The following is a 21,837-nucleotide window of genomic DNA, read 5'->3' as shown; positions in this document are numbered from 1 at the left end:
CCCCATACTCTGGAACGCTCTACCAAAGCATATCAGACTCTCTCCTACCGTGAAAAGCTTCAAGAGGAACCTGAAGACCCACTTCTTCCGACAAGCCTACAACCTACAATAACCCTCAGTACAGTACACCACTGCGCAACCAGCTCTGTCCTCACCTATTGTACCCTCACCCATTCCCTGTAGACTGTGAGCCCTCGCGGGCAGGGTCCTCTCTCCTCCTATACCAGTCTGTTTTGTACTGTTAATGATTGTTGTACTAGTTGTTATGTATACCCTTTTTCACTTGTAAAGCTCCATGGAATTAATGGCGCTATAGTAATAATATAATAATAGACCATGATTTGTCCTATGTATTGCAATACTAAAATATTGTTAAGTCATAAGATGGTCCCAGGTTCAAGACCTCCCTCCCCCATTCTTCCTCATTAAAAAAAGACTATTTTTTACTTTGTGCCAAATTCATGAACTGTGTGTGCCATTTTTAAGAATTTGGTGCAATAAAACGTCAACAGACGAAAAAGAAAAGTGACTTAAAATAACCACAATTGATAAATGTGTACAGTGGTGTCCTGACTTTTTCCTATCAGCAGATGGCTCTGGGGAAGAAAAGGATCAAGCAGGTTGCCTTACAAAATGCCCAATCCTTTTGTTCTCACGGAAGATATCTGCTAGTGGCTCATTTTCTTCTACTCATTAAGAACATATACACATTGGGCCATGGAATGTGTATGGAAGGTTGGGAGAAAATGGTTGTTCTGCCAACTGAGCTACAATAATCGTGTGGTAAGGCTACCGTTTTGTCCCATAAAATACAAGGGCAATGCTGGACACCATTTGCCTCATTGCAGTAAATAGAATCATTAGTGGGCATTTGCCTAATGTGAATGTAGCCTAAAGGTGCATTTACAATGGCTAGAAATTGAAAATAATCCTACGCACATAGAATATCACTATTCTCAGCAGCACAAGTCCTATTAAGACAAGATGTGCTGCTGAGAATGATGATTTTTAAGGAACGCTTAAAGGGAGCCTGTCACATGTAAAACGGCTATTAACCTGCAGATAAGGGTTAATCTGCAGGTTAATAGCGTTTGAATACTGCACATTGAACCCCGCTGCTGGGAGGAAAAAAAAAACTTTAATCTTCCTGGCAGCGTTCAGGCTTCAGTCATGGGGGCGGCACCAGCGTGGGTTTACTCACTGCTCTGTGTATGGAGAATGGAGAGTGACAGCTGTAACGTGCCCCCAGCACTGACTGACAGCTGGTTCCAATGAGCAGCTGTCAGTCAGTGCAGGGGGCATGGTTACAGCTGACGCTCTCAATACACAGTGCGGTGACTGAACCCGCCCCAGCTCTGGCCTTGTGACGGAAACCTGAACGCTGCTAGGAGGATTAAAGTTAATTTCCTCCCGGGAGTGGGCTTCAATGTGCAGACACCAGGCAGAAATCTAAAGCTATTAACCTGCAAATTAACACCATACCTGTAGGTTAATAGCGTTTTTACACGTAAGTTCACACAACTGTATTTCATGGTATGTATACCGACCCCAATGTCCAGTCTGACCATGGGTCTGTTGATCCGATCTTACAGCCTCAGACACATATGAGGCTATAAGTTCGATTCGGCACATCCACAGTCAGTCTGGTCATTGTGGTCCGTATCGGAACTTGAATTACGCTAGTATGAACCCAACCTTTTTCTTAAAGATCATTGTTCTTGGCAGCACATCATCTTCAGCTGCTTCGAACAATGGTATTCTGTGCTCATAGAAAGATCATTCTGTTTGCGTGTAAGTGCGATCGGCTTCATATAGCCAATAAGCTGCTGCTTAACAGCTGTGTTTAGCCGGTGCATACCCAAATTATACAGACACTTTAGTGTGCTTTAACAATTAAATTTACCTGTCCCCTGTCTGTTTTGCTTCCCATTTTTACTCTACGTTTTCTGTGTAGGGTTATGTGCCTCAAAAGAGTGTATATAATGCTGTGGCTGAGTAGTAGTGTTTATTATCTTGTTGTAACTGTAACTAGTGTTAAGGTACCGTCACACTTCGATCTGACCTGGCAGGGATCGCTGGAGCTTCGCTACATGGTCGCTGGTGAGCTGTCAATCAGGGAGATCTCCTCAGAGATCAGCCACCAGCGACCCGTGTAATGACGCTGTGCTTGGTAACCATAGTACACATCAGGTTACTAAGCAAAGCGCTTTGATTATAGTTACCAGATGTGTACCTTGGCTACGTGTGCAGGGAGATGGCTTCTAGAAGCTGCGGACGCTGGTAACAAAGGTAAATATCGGGTACCCAAGCAAAGCGCTTTGCTTATAGTTGCCCGATGTGTACCTTGGCTACGTGAGCAGGGAGACTGCTTCTAGAAGCCGCAGACGCTGGTAACCAAGGTAAATATCGGGTACCCAAGCAAAGCGCTGTTGACATTTTAGAAAGCAAGAAAGCTTCCTAACAGATAAATACTGAGGCCACATAGCTGGAAACGAAGGGAAGAACAGTTCTAGTTATACTTTGTTGCATGTTATATTAGAACATTTTATTAGTGTTAACACAACCTGGATTTTTTAAATAGACATGTATTTTATGAGTCTAGTTAAAAGATTGAAAGATACGTAGCTAATAAAGCGGGCTTTACACGCTACGATATATCTAACGAGATGTCGTCGGGGTCACGTCGTAAGTGACGCACATCCGACATCGTTAGTGATATCGTAGCGTTTGACAGCTATGAACGAGCAGAAATACTCACCTTCTCGTTCATCGCTGACACGTCGCTCATTTTCAAAAAATCGCACGTCCTGTTGTTCATTGTTCCCGAGGCAGCACACACCACTCCGTGTGACACCCCGGGAACGATGAACACAGCTTATCTGCATCCCCACAGCAATGCTGAAGGAAGGAGGTGGGCAGGATGTTTACGTTCCGCTTCTATTGGGCGGCCGCTGTGTGACGTCACTGTGACGCCGAACGTCCCTCCCCCTTCAGGAAGTGCATGTTCGCCGCCCACAGCGAGGTCGTTTGGAAGGTAAGTACGTGTGACGGGGGGTTACAACATTGTGCAACACGGGCAAGAAATTGCCCATATCGCACAAACGATGGGGGCTGGTGCGATCGCAAATGAAATCGCACGAGAAATTGCAACGTGTAAAGCAGCCTTAATGTTTAGGGTGGTCACACAGAATAATGTTAGCCAATCCTACCAATTTATCGCCTCCCTCACTCATTAAACTAATATCAGCCAAACCCGGCTCTACCAGCAGACTTGGCTGTGATTGTAATGTGTATGGAGGGACCCCAAACAGATGATATCAAGGGATAGAAGGCTACGGCATGTTCCATTTTGGACTGCCGCATCTTTTGTTCTCAGTGAGATAAACTATCGCTAGAGGACTCTGATAGCAGCTCTCCTATAGAGAACACTGGTGTGTTTCTGTCTATGGGGAGTCAAGAGAGAAGGAGTTGCCAGCTGAATCATCAGTCTACGGATAGCAGTATAGCGGGTATGGTGGGGCTGGACCGATTGCTTGCGCTATATGCAGCAATACCACAGTACTGCTATGTATGCTATGTATGATAAAAATCACACTATCCTAAGAACACCAGCCGCGGCCTGGCTTTCATAGGAGCACAGTGATGACGGGAACTGATGTCTTCAGTAGACCCCTGGCCATCATGACAATCTATCATCGCCCAACGATCGCGCCAGGGAGGTAAGGATGGGCTGTTAGGTACGCTTTTAATGTCGCTATCACAGATTGACTGCAGAAGTTAACAGCTGTGAATTTTGCTCCACTCCAAATATGACTGTAAGGCCCCTTTCACATTGCATTTCTCCCTACGTCCACAGGTCCCATCGGGGCATCCGTCCGGACCGCCCCTCCCCCATTCTGCAAAGCGTGCTCCGGACGCATGCACCCGACAGGGCCATTCACTGTTATGGAGCGCACTGCGTTAGCGTGTGCTCTGTTTTGTGCCATTTTTTGCACATATACATTTCTGCAGCTGGACACCCGAACGTACTCCTCTACGTTCGGGTGTCCGTCTGCAGAAACGTATATGTGCAAAAAATGGCACAAAACAGAGCTAACGCAGTGCGCTCCATAACAGTGAATGGCCCTGTCGGGCGCATGCGTCCGGAGCACGCTTTGCAGAGTAGGGGAGGGGCGGTCCGGACGGATGCCCCGACGGGACCTGTGGACGTAGAGAAAAATGCAATGTGAAAGTGGCCTAAGAGGCAAATGATGGCTGAATAACACAGCCATCATCTGGTGGCAAAGATGCAGGCTGAGTTCTTGAGTCCGCATCAAAGTCAGGGAGCTAGCATATGATGTAACTGCACGTCAGTTTGTTGGTAAGGGGTTAAAAATCATTTCAACTGATGAACAAGCATGTCAGTCTTTTTATAATGAATATCAATAGTGAAATGAGCGTTCCAAGGAATGCTTATTGATGATAATCTTTCAATATAAATGTATAACACTATAATTCCATAGGGCACTCAGCCATGTAACTCACGCTTGAATATTTTTAGCAATATTTGAGAATCAAAACCAAGAATGAGTTCACAACATGGAAAAGGTCGGAAATCTTATGCTAAATGCTTGATTTTAGTTTACCATATTGACCAAAATACGCCTAATTATGTGATAAATATATATGATAATGTATATGATAAAATATTTGATAAAAATAAGTGAGTCAAGCCTAATGCAATAAATGTATGGCATCTTATAGACATTCAGCCGTCAGTAAATAGTAGATACAGTGTATAATTATATTTCAAAATTCTACGGTATTAATTTATAGCGATTCTGCAAATTTAAAAGATACTAAATTAACTCGCAGTTAAAAAGCAGCAAAACACTGAGATCAAAATGGCCACAAAGAGGTTAAAGTCAAAACATACTGACTAATCTTTATAGGGCAGTAACATCCTGAGGAAGGCTTTTGTGTGAGCAACTTGTTTTTTTAACAGCAGCAAGAAGGGGGAAGGGAGTAAATGCAGCCAGGATGGAATTTTCCACTGCCTCATCTGCTGAAAAGAACATGCCGAGGCAAAACTGAGCACGTACAAGAAATATTTCTAGAACTGCACAACATAAAATAGACTATTTATCATAAATTCCATAGGAAAAACGTCATAAACATTTTGAATGTTTTCCCTAGGCAAAACGTTATAAAACCACATCATTTATATAAACAAACTGACATATTTTGAGATCTGAAAAAGCAACTACAGTCATATGAAAAAGTTTGGGCACCCCTATTAATGTTAACCTTTTTTCTTTATGACAATTTGGGTTTTTGCAACAGCTATTTCAGTTTCATATATCTAATAACTGATGGACGGAGTAATATTTCAGGATTGAAATGAGGTTTATTGTACTAACAGAAAATGTGCAATCCGCATTTAAACAAAATTTGACCGGTGCAAAAGTATGGGCACCTCAACATAAAAGTGACATTAATATTTTGTAGATCCTCCTTTTGCAAAAATAACAGCCTCTAGTCACTTCCTGTAGCTTTTAATGAGTTCCTGGATGCTGGATGAAGATATATTTGACCATTCCTGTTTACAAAACAATTCCAGTTCAGTTAAGTTTGATGGTCGCCGAGCATGGACAGCCGCTTCAAATCATCCTACAGATTTTCAATGATATTCAGGTCTGGGGACTGGGATGGCCATTCCAGAACATTGTAATTGTTCCTATGCATGAATGCCTGAGTAGATTTGGAGTGGTGTTTTGGATCATTGTCTTGCTGAAATATCCATCCCCTGCATAACTTCAACTTCGTCACTGATTCTTGCACATTATTGTCAAGAATCTGCTGATACTGAGTTGAATCCATGCGACCCTCAACTTTAACAAGATTCCCAGTGCCGGCATTGGCCACACAGCCCCAAAGCATGATGGAGCCTTCATCAAATTTTACTGTGCGTAGCAAGTGCTTTTCTTGGAATGCCGTGTTTTTTTCCCTCCATGCATAACGCCTTTTTGTATGACCAAACATCTTAATCTTTGTTTTATCAGTCCACAGGCCCTTCTTCCAAAATGTAACTGGCTTGTCCAAATATGCTTTTGCATACCTTAGGCGACTCTGTTTGTGGCGTGCTTGCAGAAACGGCTTCTTTCGCATCACTTTCCCATACAGCTTCTCCTTGTGCAACGTGCGCTGTATTGTTGACCGATGCACATTGACACCATCTGCAGCAAGATGAAGCTGCAGGTCTTTGGAGGTGGTCTGTGGATTGTCCTTGACTGTTCTCACCATTCTTCTTCTCTACCTTTCTGATATTTTTCTTGGCGTGACACTTCTGGGCTTAACAAGAACTGTACCTGTGTTCTTCCATTTCCTTACTATGTTCCTCACAGTGGAAACTGACAATTTAAATCTCTAAGACAACTTTTTGTATCCTTCCCCTGAACAACTATGTTGAATAATCTTTGTTTTCATATCATTGGAGAGTTGTTTTGAGGAGCCCATGATGCCACTCTTCATAGGAGATTCAAATAGGAGAAAACTTGCAAGTGGCCACCTTAAATACCTTTTCTCATGATTGGATACACCTGCCTATGAAGTTCAAAGCTCAATGAGGTTACAAAACCAATTTAGTGCTTTAGTAAGTCAGTAAAAAGTAGTTAGGATGGTTCAAATCAAGAAATTGATAAGGGTGCCCATACTTTTGCACCGGTCAAATTTTGTTTAAATGCGGATTGCACATTTTCTGTTAGTACAATAAACCTCATTTCAATCCAGAAATATTACTCAATCCATCAGTTATTAGATATATGAAACTGAAATAGCTGTTGCAAAAACCCAAATTGTTATACAGATCAAAGGTTAACATTAATAGGGGTGCCCAAACTTTTTCATATGACTGTATTTGTATTAAAGTTGCTAACATGTTAACTATTAGGGCGCTTGATATTTTCACATTGCTTTCCTCTGGTGTCACATTCATTTTAAAATTAGAATAGGTGAGTTCTGAGTTAGGCTAGTTTCACACTTGTGTGGCATCCATCGCATTGCGTTGTGTGACGGATGCATATAGTGGCACAACTGATGTGACGGATCCTGCAAAACAACGGAATCTGTTGGAGCTTTTTTATCAACAATTTACTCAACTGAGCATGCGCAGTTGTGTAAAGACGGATCCGTCACAAGAATCCGTCAAATGACGGATTCTGACGGATTTCGCCACCATAGGCTTCCATTATAAAAATGACGGATGCCAACGGAATCCAGCACATTGCTTTTTTTGACGCTTTGGGAAGCGCAGAAAAACGCTACATGCTGCGTTCTTTCCGCCCGGCAGATGCAACGCAGCGTTGGACGGCGGATCCAACGCAGGACCATCAGTCGTAATGCGTCGTCCATACAAGTCTATGGGAAGCAGCGGAATCCATTAACTGATTCCGCTGTTTTCCAAAATGGCGGATTGCGACTGAAGGAAAAAAATGCAAGTGTGAAACAAGCCTTAAAGGGAACCTGTCACCAGTTTTGGGGCCTATAAGCTGCGGCCACCACCACTGGGCACTTATATACAGCATTCTAACATGCTGTATACATTCTAACATGCTGTATACAGTATAAGAGCCCATTCTGCTATGTAGAATGGTAAAATGACTTTATAATACTTACCTAAACAGTCAGTGCGGTACAGATGGGTCAGATGGGTGTCTCCGTTCTCTGGGGCAGCGCCTCCTCTTTCGGCCATTTTTGTCCTTCTTCTGAAGCCGGGGTGCATGACGTGTCCTATGTCATGCACACACACCGGCATTGAGGTCCAGCACAGGCGCACTTTCATCTGCCCTGAGCAGGGCAGATCAAAGTATTATAGTGCGTCTGCGCAGGACCTTAATGCCGGCGTGTGTGCATGACGTAGGACAGGTTCCCTTTAAGAAAAACATTAATGATGTAAAAGCTGTAAAAGCTGTTCCACTAAACCAAAGCCTCATTCAGAGGCCTAAAATATAGAGCTACTTAAATATGCAAATTGTAAAAGTGGCTCGACCAATGAAAACAGTAGAATCGATCTATCCCTCACCTAAAATAATTTCTTCAATAAAAATATTGTATTCAACTGTGTGGCAACAAGAAATACATTTTTGGATTAGTAGCCTTTAAATGGGTTGTCCCAGGAACAAAGTTCTTTTTAATCACTAGATCTTGGAATAATAATAATTTCCACATTGGATGAGTTTTTAAAAAAATGTCCCTGTGCTGAGATAATCTTACAGTGCCTTGCGAAAGTATTCAGCTCCCTTGAATTTTTCAAACTTTCCCCAAATTTCAGGTTTCAAAATCATACCACTGCAAATCTACCAAAACCCGGCCGTCCATCCAAACTTTCATCTCAAACAAGGAGAAGACTGATCAGAGATGCAGCCAAGAGGCCCATGATCACTCTGGATGAACTGCAGAGATCTACAGCTGAGGTGGGAGAGTTTGTCCATAGGACAACAATCAGTCGTACACTGCACAAATCTGGCCTTTATGGAAGAGTGGCAAGAAAAAAGCCATTTCTCAAAGATATCCATAAAAAGTGTTGTTTTAAATTTTGCCACAAGCCACCTGGGAGACACCAAACATGTGAAAGAAGGTGCTCTGGTCAGATGAAACCAAAATCAAACTATTTGGGCACAATGCCATACGATATGTTTGGCGTAAAAGCAACACAGCGCATCACCCTGCACACACCATCCACACTGTCAAACATGGTGGTAGCAGCATCATGGTTTGAGCCTGCTTTTCTTCAGCAGGGACAGCGAAGATGGTTAAAATTGATGGGAAGATGGATGGAGCCAAATACAGGACCATTCTTGAAGAAAACCTGTTGGAGTCTGCAAAAGACCTGAGACTGGGACGGAGATTTGTCTTCCAACAAGACATTGATCCCAAACATAAAGCAAAATCTACAATGGAATGGTTCACAAATAAATGTATCCAGGTGTTAGAATGGCCAAGTCAAAGTCCAGACCTAAATCCAATCGAGAATCTTTATGTTGTGTGAATGCGGCCGGTAAGCTACATGCGCAGGTGCGAGATTATGGGCAGCGCTGTGCATGACCTCACCATAATCTCGCGCCTGCGCATTTAGCTCACCGGCGCGCGTGAGGGAAGCTATGTTTTCTGCTCTGCCCGCGATGTGGCAGATCGAAATGCGCCTGCGCGAGCCGAAATAACTGCACAGGCGCGAGACTTGAAAATGCAACGAGGATGATGACGGAGGCGTCATCACGTCAATCAAGAAAGAAGGACGGCAAACAGAGGCAGGAGGGGGGACAGGAGCAGAGAAATATCCCACCCATCTGAGCTACAAAGGTAATTAGCATACATAACGGTCATATTTTATAAAGTTATTTTTGGGGTCTGGAAGGGGAGTCAGGGAACAAGGTGCTACTAACTAACAAGGGGATACTTTTAGTTTAATAGTGAAAAATCTGGGTGACAGGTTCCCTTTAACAATATCGCAGATTTTATGCTAACTGTACATTTGTTCATAATCTTGTTAAGGGTAGTATTTTTAGGGAGTAATGGGTACATTCATGAGGATTAGCATAACTCGCTAAAGGGTAATTACATAGCATACATTACAAAATATCGCCCTAGTGTTTTCTACATAGAAAAACTTGCCTGATAAAGCGTTCTCTACTTTATCATAAAATAGGCACGTATGTTATTAAAGGCAACCTGTCAGGACCAATATGCACCCAGGACCACAAGCAGTTCTGGGTGTAGATTTCTATTCCCTGCCTAACCTTCCCTGTATACACTAGCAAATGTAAAGAGATCTTTAGAAAAAGTATTTCTAAAGATCTTTCATTGTATGCTAATGAGCAGGGGGACTAGTCCCCTGGGCGTTAGTTTCCCTTGTTAGTGGGCTCCATTAGCATGTTAGTAAGTCCCTGTGAGCATGCTAACATGTTAATGAATGTGCAATGTCAGAGGATTATCTCACTCACCTCTCTGCCGCCATCGCGTCAGACGCTGGATTTCTGCTCAGTGCGCATGACCCCGGAGTTCCGGTCATGCGCACTATGAATACGGGTGTACGCGTCCTGCTTCAAACTGAAGTAGTGCGCATGACCAAAACTCCGAGGTTATGCCCACTGAGCTGAAATCCAGCGTCGGACGCAATGGCGGTGGAGAGGTGAGTGAGACCATCCTCTGATGCTACACATTCATTAGCATGTTAGCACTTCCACAGGGATGTACTAACATGCTAATGGAGCCGACCAGCAAGGGGAACTAATGCCCTGGGGACTAGTCCCCTCACTCATTAGCATACAGTAAAAGATCTTTAGAAATACTTCTCTAATGATCCCTTTATCTATGCTAGTGTATACAGGGACTGTTAAGCAGGGATTAGCAACATACACCCAGAACTGCTCGTGGGTCTCGGTACATATTGAACCTGACAGGTTTCATTAAATGTGTTCAGATGTTTTCTAAGTGTAGGTTCCTCTGCATTCTTGTTTCAAATGGAAGCAGAGGGGCCACGTTGATCATATGGTAGTTGTTTTGGAACAGGATTGTCCAGGATAAATGATGGGCGAGTGTGCTTGATACTCGATCGACCATCGGAGTGCTCTAATGTGTCGTTCCTGAAACTACGAACACAAAGCACAGGCTTGCCTCACTAGATGATGTGTACAGGTACCCCACTGAGAGCCAACTGCAGTCTCTGAATGGCTCTCACTGGGGGTTAAAAAAAAACATTTTTGGATGTAGTGTGTCAAAAAAACAAAACAAAAACACTAACCTGAAACACCCCCTACCTTGCAAATGCTCTGTTTATGTCTGGCTGTATGTGGGCGGAAAGCCAAACTGCCCAGTCATTGACTTCCATAATACTCATTACTTGAGTAAAGCCGTCCGAGCATTTGACCTTCTCAATTCGACTAACGAGAACTCGAGTATTGTTCTGCTCGCCCCTTCATTATTCAGGTTCCTAATATCAAGTTCTATAGGGAGCAGACAAATGGAAACCATATACAGAAATGTGCACAAAGCCTAATCTCACTTTCATTATGTCAGTCATCTACTGCACAAACATCATCATCACTTTACACTTTGACCGGTGGCAGCTGCTTCTCTGTGGTATTACATGGAGACCAAAAATGAATTGCAAACAGGAATCGATGACATAATGGAAGTAAATTTACTTTAATGTCCTAAATACGTCCCTACTTTATGCTCTGGTAGCTGTTTTTACTCTAAAACAGACGTTCACTCTAAAACATGTACAGGAGGTTAGGAAGGAGGATGTTTACATCTGCTGCTCTTTTTTCGGAAAGTATGTGGGAATCGGAAACAATATCTATTGGCTCATTCAGATGTCAATGATTTTTCACGCACATAAAAACAGGGATTTTCATCTGTTTATTGTATTAATTTTTTTCGTATAAAAAAAAAACAACCAGATAAAAGTTTCTCAGGCTTCTCTTAGGCTAGTTTCACACTTGCGTTCAGCGGAGTCCGTCACTATGGAGAATAGCGCAGTCTGTTAACGCACTGCGCTATTCTCCATAGACTTGTATGGATGACGCACTGTAACGCAAGTGTCAGCATTGCATTCGCCGGACGACGCTGCGTCGTTATTTTGACGCTGCGTCGAGTGGAAGGAACGCAGCATGTAACGTTTTTTTGAGCAGCGGAATCCTTTGGATTTCACTGCGCATGCTCTCTCTGGCTCCCTCCACCCGTAACCAGGGTACACATCGGGTAACCAAGGAACCCTGGTTACGTGTGCCGGGAGCCCGACACTTCCCCGCTCGGCTCCGCTCCCTCCCTCCCTCCCTCACACACAACACACACAAAACACACACAAAACACACACACACACACAAAACACACACACACACAAAACACACACACACTCTCACCTGTCCCCCAGCGATGCAGTCCCCGCGGCACTGACGTCCTCAGCAATGGCCTTGCTCGGCTCCACCCACTTCGCACTCCGCCCCCGCCCCCCGCACACATTGTCGGCGACCGAACGATCAGCTAATCACCCGGCGGCCGGCTACTGTGAGTGATCGGCTGATCACCCGGCGGCCGGCTACTGTGAGTGATCGGCTGATCACCCGGCGGCCGGCTACTGTGAGTGATCGGCTGATCACCCGGCGTCCGACTACTGTTAGCGATCAGCTGATCATTCACAGTAGTCTGCCGACGGTAAAACTGTAAAAAAACAAAACGAATTGCGTTGTTTTGCAGCATCCGTTGCATCCGTTGTGCCACTATATGCAACACATCCGTTGCATCCGTCACACAACGCAATGCAACGGATACCGTTCAACGCAAGTGTGAAACTAGCCTTATCAAACATTAAGTGAAAAATAGATGGTACATACAATAGATGGCATCTGAGAGATGTCCAATTTTTTCCATTGACCCATAAGCCTTGCATTGGTGAGTTTGATCCTGACCAAACAAATACATAGACATGTGAACAGTCCCATAGACTATAATAATATTTTATGAACAAGTAGAACTGTTCGACACGCATCAGTAGTAACGTCCTTGTATGTCTGTATGGGTCTTGTAAGATGTTCATAATAAAGACTGGTAGATTTTAACTCTTTAAACTGGATCGTATTTCCGCTTACATAAAAGTGCAATTCCACAACTTTTTTTTATTTATTTACTGTGTTCACTATATGGTAAAACTCAACTGGCATTATGATTTCCCAGGTCGGTACGAGTACGCAGACACCAAACATGTATGCTTTTACATTTATCTAAGTGATGAAAAAAATTCAGAAGTTTGACAAAAAATCAAATTTTGCTTTTGCTGCCATTTTCCGAGACCCGTAGTGTTCTCATTTTTGGAATCTGGGGCTCAGTGATGCTTATTTCTTGCGTCTTGAGCTGAATTTTTTAATAATACTATTTTTGGGTAGATGCGATGTTTTGATTGCCTCTTATTGCATTTTAATGTGATGTTGCGGAGATCAAAAAAACTTAATTGTGTTTTTATTTTTTCTCACTACGCCCTTTACTGATCAGATTAATTAATTTTATATTTTTAATAGTTTGGGCAAATTCTGAATACAGCGATACCAAATATGTGCTTTTTTTCCAGTGGGGCAAAAAGGGGTGATTGGATTTTTTAGTTTTTAGTGGGAGGGTTCATATTTTTTTTTTTTTTTTTTTACAATTTTTACTGATTTTACTAGTCCCAATGTGACCTGGTCAGGCGCCACTGAGTACTGCACCCATGCTGGGTGAGTGCAACCAGGTAATCCTAAAGGCTGAGTAGGGTGTGTACGCACAGACACGTAGTAACCAGGCCTCACACACGCCTTAGAGGGGACCCCTGGGCAGACCCAGGAGGGGGCGTGGCCTCCACATCCCAGCTAGTGGTGTGGTAGGGAGGCTGGAAGCTAGTGTAGTGGCAGTCAGAGAAGGAATAGGAGAGGAGCAAGCCGAGTCTGAAGCGGAGAGCGGGTATGCAGACACGCTAGTCAGGCCCTGCATGTGTAGTGGATGTTGGCGGGGGAGAACGGTCACCAGAAGTTAGACAGAAAGACGCTGAGGAAGTCAGCTGGTCATGTACGGAGACTTCTGGAGGCTAGGCACGCATGGGGAACAGGTCCCTAGAGCCAGACATCCATTTAGTGGTCTGCTAAACCTGCCGGTGGGGTGGACAACAAGTCCCACACCAACCAAAACACAGTCCGAGCATCAGCAGCAACGAGGGGGCCCATAAGAAGGATCGAGCCTGCAGCTATCCACCTTGGTCCACGCTGCCAGCAAACGGGCCAGAAAGGGGAGAAAAGGCAGTTGCAACTTCCCTGGATGAATCCCACAGTACTTTAAGTCAGGGGTTGTCCGAAACAAGAAGTGCTAGGAAGGCGAGTCAGCAGCTACCCTTATACCAGCCTGAAGGATACCTGGTTCTCTCTTGGTGTATCTAGCATCGCCCGGGTACCACTTGAAGCACCTGAAAGTGAGTAAAAAACAGTTGCAAGACACTTCGTGACTGAGACTGAGTTATTCTGCGACCTGTAGTTCTACGCATATACACCCGAGCCTCTGGGGCCAGCCTCACTCTCGGGAGGCCACACCACCCGACTGCAGATTCCATCAGCCCCAGACGCTCGTTAACCTGCAGTGGTGATCACCCATAACCCTGACCGCAAACCAAGAGTGGCGTCACGACTCAGAAGTAAACAACCTGACATACCTGCTGCCAGCGGTGATCAAGTGGAGCCCCTGTGGCGTCCCAGAAGGTGGAGCGACGTCCCTAAGGTGACCGCTGCAGGTGGGCGACACACCCCTAAGGGGACTTTATGCTTGCACTGTTCGCTCGCTTCTGTTGTCATGGCAATACATTGGCGCCCCGTGATCGGAAATCCACCTGCTCCTGTTAGCTACACGTTGGCTAATCAGATCAGCCGACATGTGCAGGGAATAATGTGGCTCGCTGCATGAGCCCGCATTAGAGGGACAGACACAGCTAAGGAAATATAGGTACGTCCTCAGTGTCTTTCATTTTTTTGTTTGAGTGGACTGGCTCCTGAAGACTCCTTAATAAAAAAAAGTCTGTGTCTTGGGCTATGTTGACACTACATCTTTTCCAGCAGTTAGGCTATTTTCACACATCCGAATTTTCGACGGTTTGCTGGATTCGGTGGGCTCCAGTACAGTGTATACAGTATAATGGCAGCGCGGCAACTTCCGGGGTCACATGCTCCGGTCACATGATAGCATGTGACCGTAGCTTGTTGCGCTGCCATTGTACTGTATACACTGTACTGGGGTGCACCGAATTCGGCAAACCAGCGAAAAGCCGGATGTGTGAAAATAGCCTTATGCGGGCGTCACACGGTACGATATATCGGGCGATATGTCGGCGGGGTCACGTCGTAAGTGACGCACATCCGGCATCGTTTGATATATCGTAGCATGTGACAGCTACGAGCGACGGTGAACGAGCAAAAATACTCACCTTATCGTTGCTCGTTGACACGTCGCTCGTTTTCAAAAAGTTGTTTCTTCTTCTCTGCACCGGTTGTTCATCGTACGCGGGGCAGCACACATCGCTCCGTGTGACACCCCGGGAACGATGAACACAGCTTACCTGCGTCCCGCCGGCAATGCGGAAGGAAGGAGGTGGGCGGGATGTTTATGTCCCGCTCATCTCCGCCCCTCCGCTTCTATTGGGCGGCCGCTGTGTGACGTTGCTGTGACGCCGAACGTCCCACCTCCTTCAGGAAGAGGATGTTCGCCGCCCACAGCGACGTCACTCAGCAGGTAAATGCATGTGACGGGGGTAAACGACTTTGTGTGCCACGGGCAACTAATTGCCCGTGACGCACAAACGACGAGGTCGGGTGCAATCGCTCTTGCGATCGCACGATAGATCGTCCCGCGTGACGCCCGCATAAAAAGGGAACCTGTCACCAGATTTGGGCCTTCTAACCTAAAACCAGCACCTTATGAAGCACTTGTGCTGCATTCTACAATGGTGCATGTTACCCCCTGACCTCCTCCTGTAGCCCCCAAAAATACCTTTATAAAATCTTCCTCCCGGTATGTAAATTGTGCGGTTCAATGTGCGTCCTAATCTGCACCTCTTGTCCTTCCTTTCACCCTCCTCCTCTGCTGATCAACATGACAACTCGGACGCCATCCATGTAGGTGGGCAAAATCTCCATGTTCCTGGCTTGCGCAGACGCACTATTGTGAACAGATCTGAAAATATAGCTGCGTCTGCATGAACCGGTGAGTTCTCTGCGCAGGCGCAAGATTTTGTCTGTCAATGTGGATGAAGTGGGAGATGTCATCCACGTCGCCAGGCAAAATCTCGCACCTGCTTAGAGAACTCGCCAGTTTGCGCATGCACACCTATTTTTTTCGGCTTTTCTCGCAATAGGGCAGAGCGAAATGCGCCTGCCCGAGCTGGGAATATGTTTGCGCAGGCAAGAGATTTTGCTCAACTATGTGGCTGGCGTCTGAGGCATCAGTCACGTCAATCAGCACAGGAGGAGGGCGAAAGGAGGGACAGGAGGCGCAGATTAAGATGCCCATCGGACTGGACCATTTACATGCAGGATGGGAGATTTTATAAAGGTATTTTGGGGGGCTACAGGGGGGCTTAGAGGGTAACGTGCACCTTTATAGAATGAAGAACAGACGTTGCTTAAGGTGCTAGCTTTAGTTTAGAAGGCCAAAATCTGGTGACAGGTTCCCTTTAAAAAGTCCATTTTTGAAGAACATGATGCTTCAGGAATCGCTTTTCTCTGCAGTTTTGTAGGCTTGAACCTCCCTTTATTTTTTAGCTTTGTTAAGCGTATTGTGCTTTTTTTTTTTGTTTTATGGTCTTTTTATTCCCATTTTCTGAGGTGAACATACTCTAGCATTTTCTGAGGTAAAAACACTGACAAAATGCCTAAACATACAAACAGCATGTCATTATTCTATATAAACGAAGAGGTCTGTTCTTTTAGTCGTTTTGTTAGCGCTTTTTACGCCTTTTTTTTTTTTTTTACGTGACCCACTCAAAAAAACTGCTGTGAAAAAAAAGCACAGTGTGACCAGACTGTTCTAATTCCTTTTTATGTGACATCAGGCTTTAATAATTACAGCTACCAGCTCTGAACATTCAGGCCATAGACTATGGGAGTTGTTTGACATCTTTATTATGTTTTTAGTCAACGAAGTTCTAGAAAATTCCTCACTTATTATTCATGAAGAAGCAAAAAACCGGTTCTATCCAGTTTTAGCCAGATCTACATACACTGCAAAGGATATTCATCCGCCAAGTTATTTAGCAAACAGAACAAAATGAGATCCATGCGCCGTCGATTATGTCTTGTATCCTTCCGCCCGGTAAAGCCAAACACGGGACATTCAGTCGCCATTCTATATATAAAAAAGCAATTTCACTAAAATATCCTATGATTTATTTAACAGACTCTATATGAGGTAAAATGTTATTGTATTGGTGGAAATCTGCAGTAATTCTAACTAGGCGTCGCCTGTAGTAAGTGCGCATGCGTGAAGGATTTTTAGAGAAGACTGTTCCACACAGTCAGTCTATGGAGTAATTCGGTAATTTCGGGGCACTGTCCACGGAGGAGCCGTTTAGGTCAAATATAATGGCGGCTGTTATGATTTCAGAGCTCAGAGAAGGAATTTCGCTGAGTAAACAGATGACGAAGACGGGGACTATTTTTCCCCCCATAGCTTGGCGGAAGAATCTCTGCGACACTGCGCGCTTTGTCTAGAGAGTCTATATAAAGAAGCGCCGCAAGTGATAATCCGACATTACGCGAACGGACAAGAAGAGAAGATGATATGGTGTGACCGCAGCTGTGGCTGAGGGAAGACATGGTATGTATATGAGCGGCAGTGGTGAGTATAACTGTGGGGTTAGACATTTGCAGGAATTATATGAACCGTAGTTTGTTTTTTTTTTTTCTTTATAGTTGAGTAACTCGGGTATGAAAGAAAAGTTAATTACAAAAGCAGTAGACCGTGACTAAAGCTGTTATGTAAGGTGGGAGGGTGGAGAGCTCGTATTACTAGGGCGTCCTACATATGTGTGTGGTACTTCTGTGACCTTTAGGCTCTGTCAAGAGAAGATAATCCTCAGAAGTGTAGGGAAGACAGTATTGACGTCCTCAGGAGCTCCTGCCTAGAAGCCGAGGCTGAAAACCCAGGTGTATAATGTTCCCCCATCATCCAGTGCTGTGTCTGGACAGTGACGTCTCGGTAGGGTGTGGCTGTGCTTGAGGAATGTGTGGCATCACCACTAGGGGGCACTGTGTGGCTACCAGCAAGGTTACAAGTGAGCACTTTTATTTTGGGGGGAGGGGGGTGGAGGACTTTTGAGTTTTCTCTTAATTTTATTTTCCAGGTATAATCAACTATGTGAAGTCTAATGATGAAAAATATAAAGCTCCCAACAGCAGCTCTATAAATGTAAATGCTCAAGTTACTTGCTAAAGGAGGCATTTTACAGGCACCTAATGTTGGTATATTACATTATCATATTGGGATTATTTGGGGTTCTGTGTTATTACCAAAATATGAAATTGTCTTAATACTGCTCAGATCCAGATCAGGATTTCTGAGTTTGGTGAATGGGGTTAAGGTACTAAATCTTTGCACTATTCATTGGCTGTGGTTCATAATCTATGAATAGAGCAAAGGATGTGGTTTCATATTTTAGGCATGTAAGTTGGTTTCTAGCCTATGGATAGGGCATGCATTCATATTTTGGGAATAACAGTTTAATAGTGATGAGCGAGTGCTACTGCGCTCGGGTACTTGTAACAAGCATTTAATGCCTGGATGGGAGGGTCTTGAGTACCCTAGTATAATTGAAAGTCAATTTGTGGGGTTTTGAGCATTTTTGTTCCATATGATGCTAGCGTCCCCCATTGACTTTACTTATACTCGGTTAGGCTGGTGTCACACTTGCGAGTGCCTCGCATGAGTCTCGTTCTGAATCACCTAGTACGGACTCACACTCTCCTCACAGGAGCGGGTTGGTTGCATGCAACTGACCCGCTCCTGTGAGGAGAGTGTGAGTCTTAGCCGGGTGATGCAACGCGAGATGCACACGAGGCACTCACAAGTGTGACACCGGCCTTATTCTAGTCATGCCCATCCAAGCATCCAGCTGCTCATTGAGACCCAAGCATGGTAGTGCTCGTTCATCACAACCCCTTAATCGTTTTAGTTCTGGCCCATTCAAAGTTGGGGGTTAAATGACATTGTAGTGGTGAAGGGATCGCTTGGATTGGGGGGGGAGGGGTTATAAATGGCTATTTTTAGATTCTTTACAGAACACACCCACATGTCAAGTACTACACGATTGTGCAAGACCTACAGCGGATCCTTAGATGATGGTTACCGTAGCCTGTGATGCACAGCTGTCCAGTGTACCATTAGGAGCTTGGGTCTTCCCCTTGTGAGCCAGAGGTGTTCCCCAGAAGTGCCAGTGGTTCTCTGCATCCTAAAGCACCATTACTACTGTCCAGTCAGCGGAAGGATTCCTCGGTGATCCAGTCATCGTATATCCTAGCTTTCGGCCCGCTAATAAAGATGAGCATCTATAGCGATATCTCACTCAATGTGCCTTAGAAGCGTTGGTTGCCTTAGAAGGAGCCAGATGTGTTCCATTCTGCATTCCACTGCTGATCAGCCAGTGGAAGGACTCCTTGGTTCGTGGTGATCCCATCATCGTATACCGTAGCTTATGGTCCCCCTTAATAAAACTGAGCATCTAGTGATACCTCATTCCATGTGGCTTGCCTTAGAAGCCTGAAGTATTCCCTACATGTCTCATTCTGCATCCCACAGCTTACCAGCCAGTAGAAAGACTATGGTTCCTGCTGGGCTCATCTAGTGTCCTAGTTTTGAGCCCCAAATAAAGATTAGCACCTAGTGTGCTTGAATGGGGTGTTACCTTGTAAGAAAGGAGAGCTTAACCTACACATACCTGTCGTATTCTACATTCCAATGTCCTGGCAATACTCCAGTCTGAATGAACTCCTTGATTCCGGTCGATCATCACACGCCCAGCCTCTTAATAAAGATGTGATCTACTGTGTGCTGCAGCCTTCTAGGGGGGAAATTTAAGCTATTGAACTTTATGCTTTACACATTGAATATAATTGGAGCTCATATAGGAGCAATATTTTTGCTAAGTGAAGAACGTTTATGTAAAAGCGAAACATTCCAAATCTTGCATTTTGTATTAGGAGGTATGCGTGTATATTTTGCATGTTTCTGTTTCTCCAATAGATGATTTTGCTACATCCTATGCTAATCCTGTAGCGTGCCAGATGAGCACTTCCGATGTATGATTGCCAGAAATGTTTGTATTTTGTTGAGCACTTACTATTCCCAACAGTCTCCTGTGGTTAATTTTGAGGTCTAGTAGTGTGTTTGGCTTTCCAATTTCAATGTGAGGGTATATTTGCCTATGCTGAATGAGGTATCAAATGATAAAACGAAAAACATTTTACAACTTCAAAACATGCGAACAACAAAAACAGCAACAACTACATCAGAAAATATCAAAGTCTGAACAGCAATATCTGGCAAGCATGAAATAAGTCACCCACAGCTAGAGAAATCCCTGGAAGGTATCACGAACCAGTTTCTTAAGGAGTGCACTGTTCGGTTAACCATCAGGATTTCCATACAACCAGGATAGAGGAGGAGGATGCATAAAAACATCACACTCTAAAATCCATAAATCATATTTATTAAAGTGTTTTCACAACTTTGGGATGACATAATATAAAAAAAGAATATCAATTAATACCTTATTCATCAAACATGCGAACATACTTGTAGCTTTCTTGGTAAACTGCATAAAACAATCACAAATATATATATAAAAAAAAAAGCTATAAAAAACCCTTTAAATTACTCCTGTATTAAAATGCTTGGATCCATATGATTGACCCACACACTACGTGTATTACTCCTGTATTAAAAGGACCGGTTTAATATGATTGACCCATACACTACGGTACTCCTGTATTAAAAGGACCAGTTTAATATGATTGACCCATACACTACGGTACTCCAAGGCTCGGATTAATATGATTGACCCATATACTACGTTATTACTCCTGTATTAAAAGGACCGGATTAATATGATTGACCCATATACTACGTTATTACTCCTGTATTAAAAGGACCGGATTAATATGAGTTGCCCATATACTACGTTATTACTCCCGTATTAAAAGGACCGGATTAATGAGTGACCCATACACTACGGTACTCCTGTATTAAAAGGACCGGTTTAATATAATTGATCCATACACTCCTGTATTAAAAGGACCGGATTAATATGATTGGCCCATACACTACATTTAACAGAAGTGTTCCCCAGTCTGCTCTAGATTTTTGTGGTTTCAGTGCCATGCTGAGGTTATATACTACCTTATGTCATAGTTAGCTCCCCCGCACCCCCTTGGATGGATGAGTGGGGATTTGTGTGTACTGGCTTTAATTTTATTTATTTTTTTACATTTTGTAGCGGTTTAATGCTATGAATGCTGCACACTGTACCCTTTAGTGAAACCCAATGTAATCCATTTACTAGTTTTTACAAGTTCTTACACTGAATAAAATCTCATTTATTAATACCGTTTCAATTGGAGTTATTACAGCATATTTAATTGTGATGATTCATTGAGCTATTGTTAACTGTTCCAAATTATGGTTGTCTTTTATGTTCACCAGTAATGCTTCAGAACACTTGAGGGCAGGATATTTATGCCGAAACACATTTCTATTCATATAAACTGTTCAAAAGAATACCTGGCCCTTTTTGTACTCTGCAACCAATCACTATGGTTTTCATTTCCCCCCCCCGGATTTCCCTTCTATAGGAAAGCACTCAAGGTTTTACAAGCAAACTGGCATCAGTAGGTCATTAAAGGGAATCTGTCATCAGGTTTGTGCTACCTCATCGGAGAGCAGCATAATGTAGGTGCAGTGAGCCTGATTCCAGTGATGTGTCACTTGCTGAGCTGTTTGCTGTCAGTGTGATTAAAATCAATATTTTCTCTGCTTCCGATCTATCAGTTCTACAGAGCTCATGAATATGCTGGAGTATGTTAGCATGCCAAGTAGTCCTGTAATGATAATCTGCTGATTAAAATGATTTTATCAAAACTAAACTATGCAGCCTAGTAGGTGAAACATAGCTGGAATCTGGGTATCTGCCCCTTATGCTGCTCTTAGATTAGATGACAAAAACCTGGTGACCAATTCCCATTAAATGTTTGTCTTGGTGAGTATTGTTTAATACTCCATTCCAGGGTTATGTATCTGCTAGTG

General features: G+C 43.9%; 1 long non-coding RNA gene across 1 annotated transcript; it reads left to right on the top strand.

Annotated features, from left to right (window-relative positions):
• The first annotated feature begins 17,096 nt into the window (after nucleotides 1–17,096).
• On the top strand, nucleotides 17,097–21,138 carry LOC142255278 (uncharacterized). The gene is made up of 2 exons (XR_012727395.1): nucleotides 17,097–17,358; nucleotides 17,594–21,138. It is a non-coding gene; the product is annotated as an uncharacterized LOC142255278 (long non-coding RNA).
• Nucleotides 21,139–21,837: the final 699 nt, after the last annotated feature.

Source organism: Anomaloglossus baeobatrachus, chromosome 10, assembly GCF_048569485.1.
Source record: "Anomaloglossus baeobatrachus isolate aAnoBae1 chromosome 10, aAnoBae1.hap1, whole genome shotgun sequence".
NCBI lineage: Eukaryota > Metazoa > Chordata > Amphibia > Anura > Aromobatidae > Anomaloglossus > Anomaloglossus baeobatrachus.
Note: the sequence above shows the minus strand (reverse complement) of the source record. Positions and strands in the feature narration are given on the sequence as shown.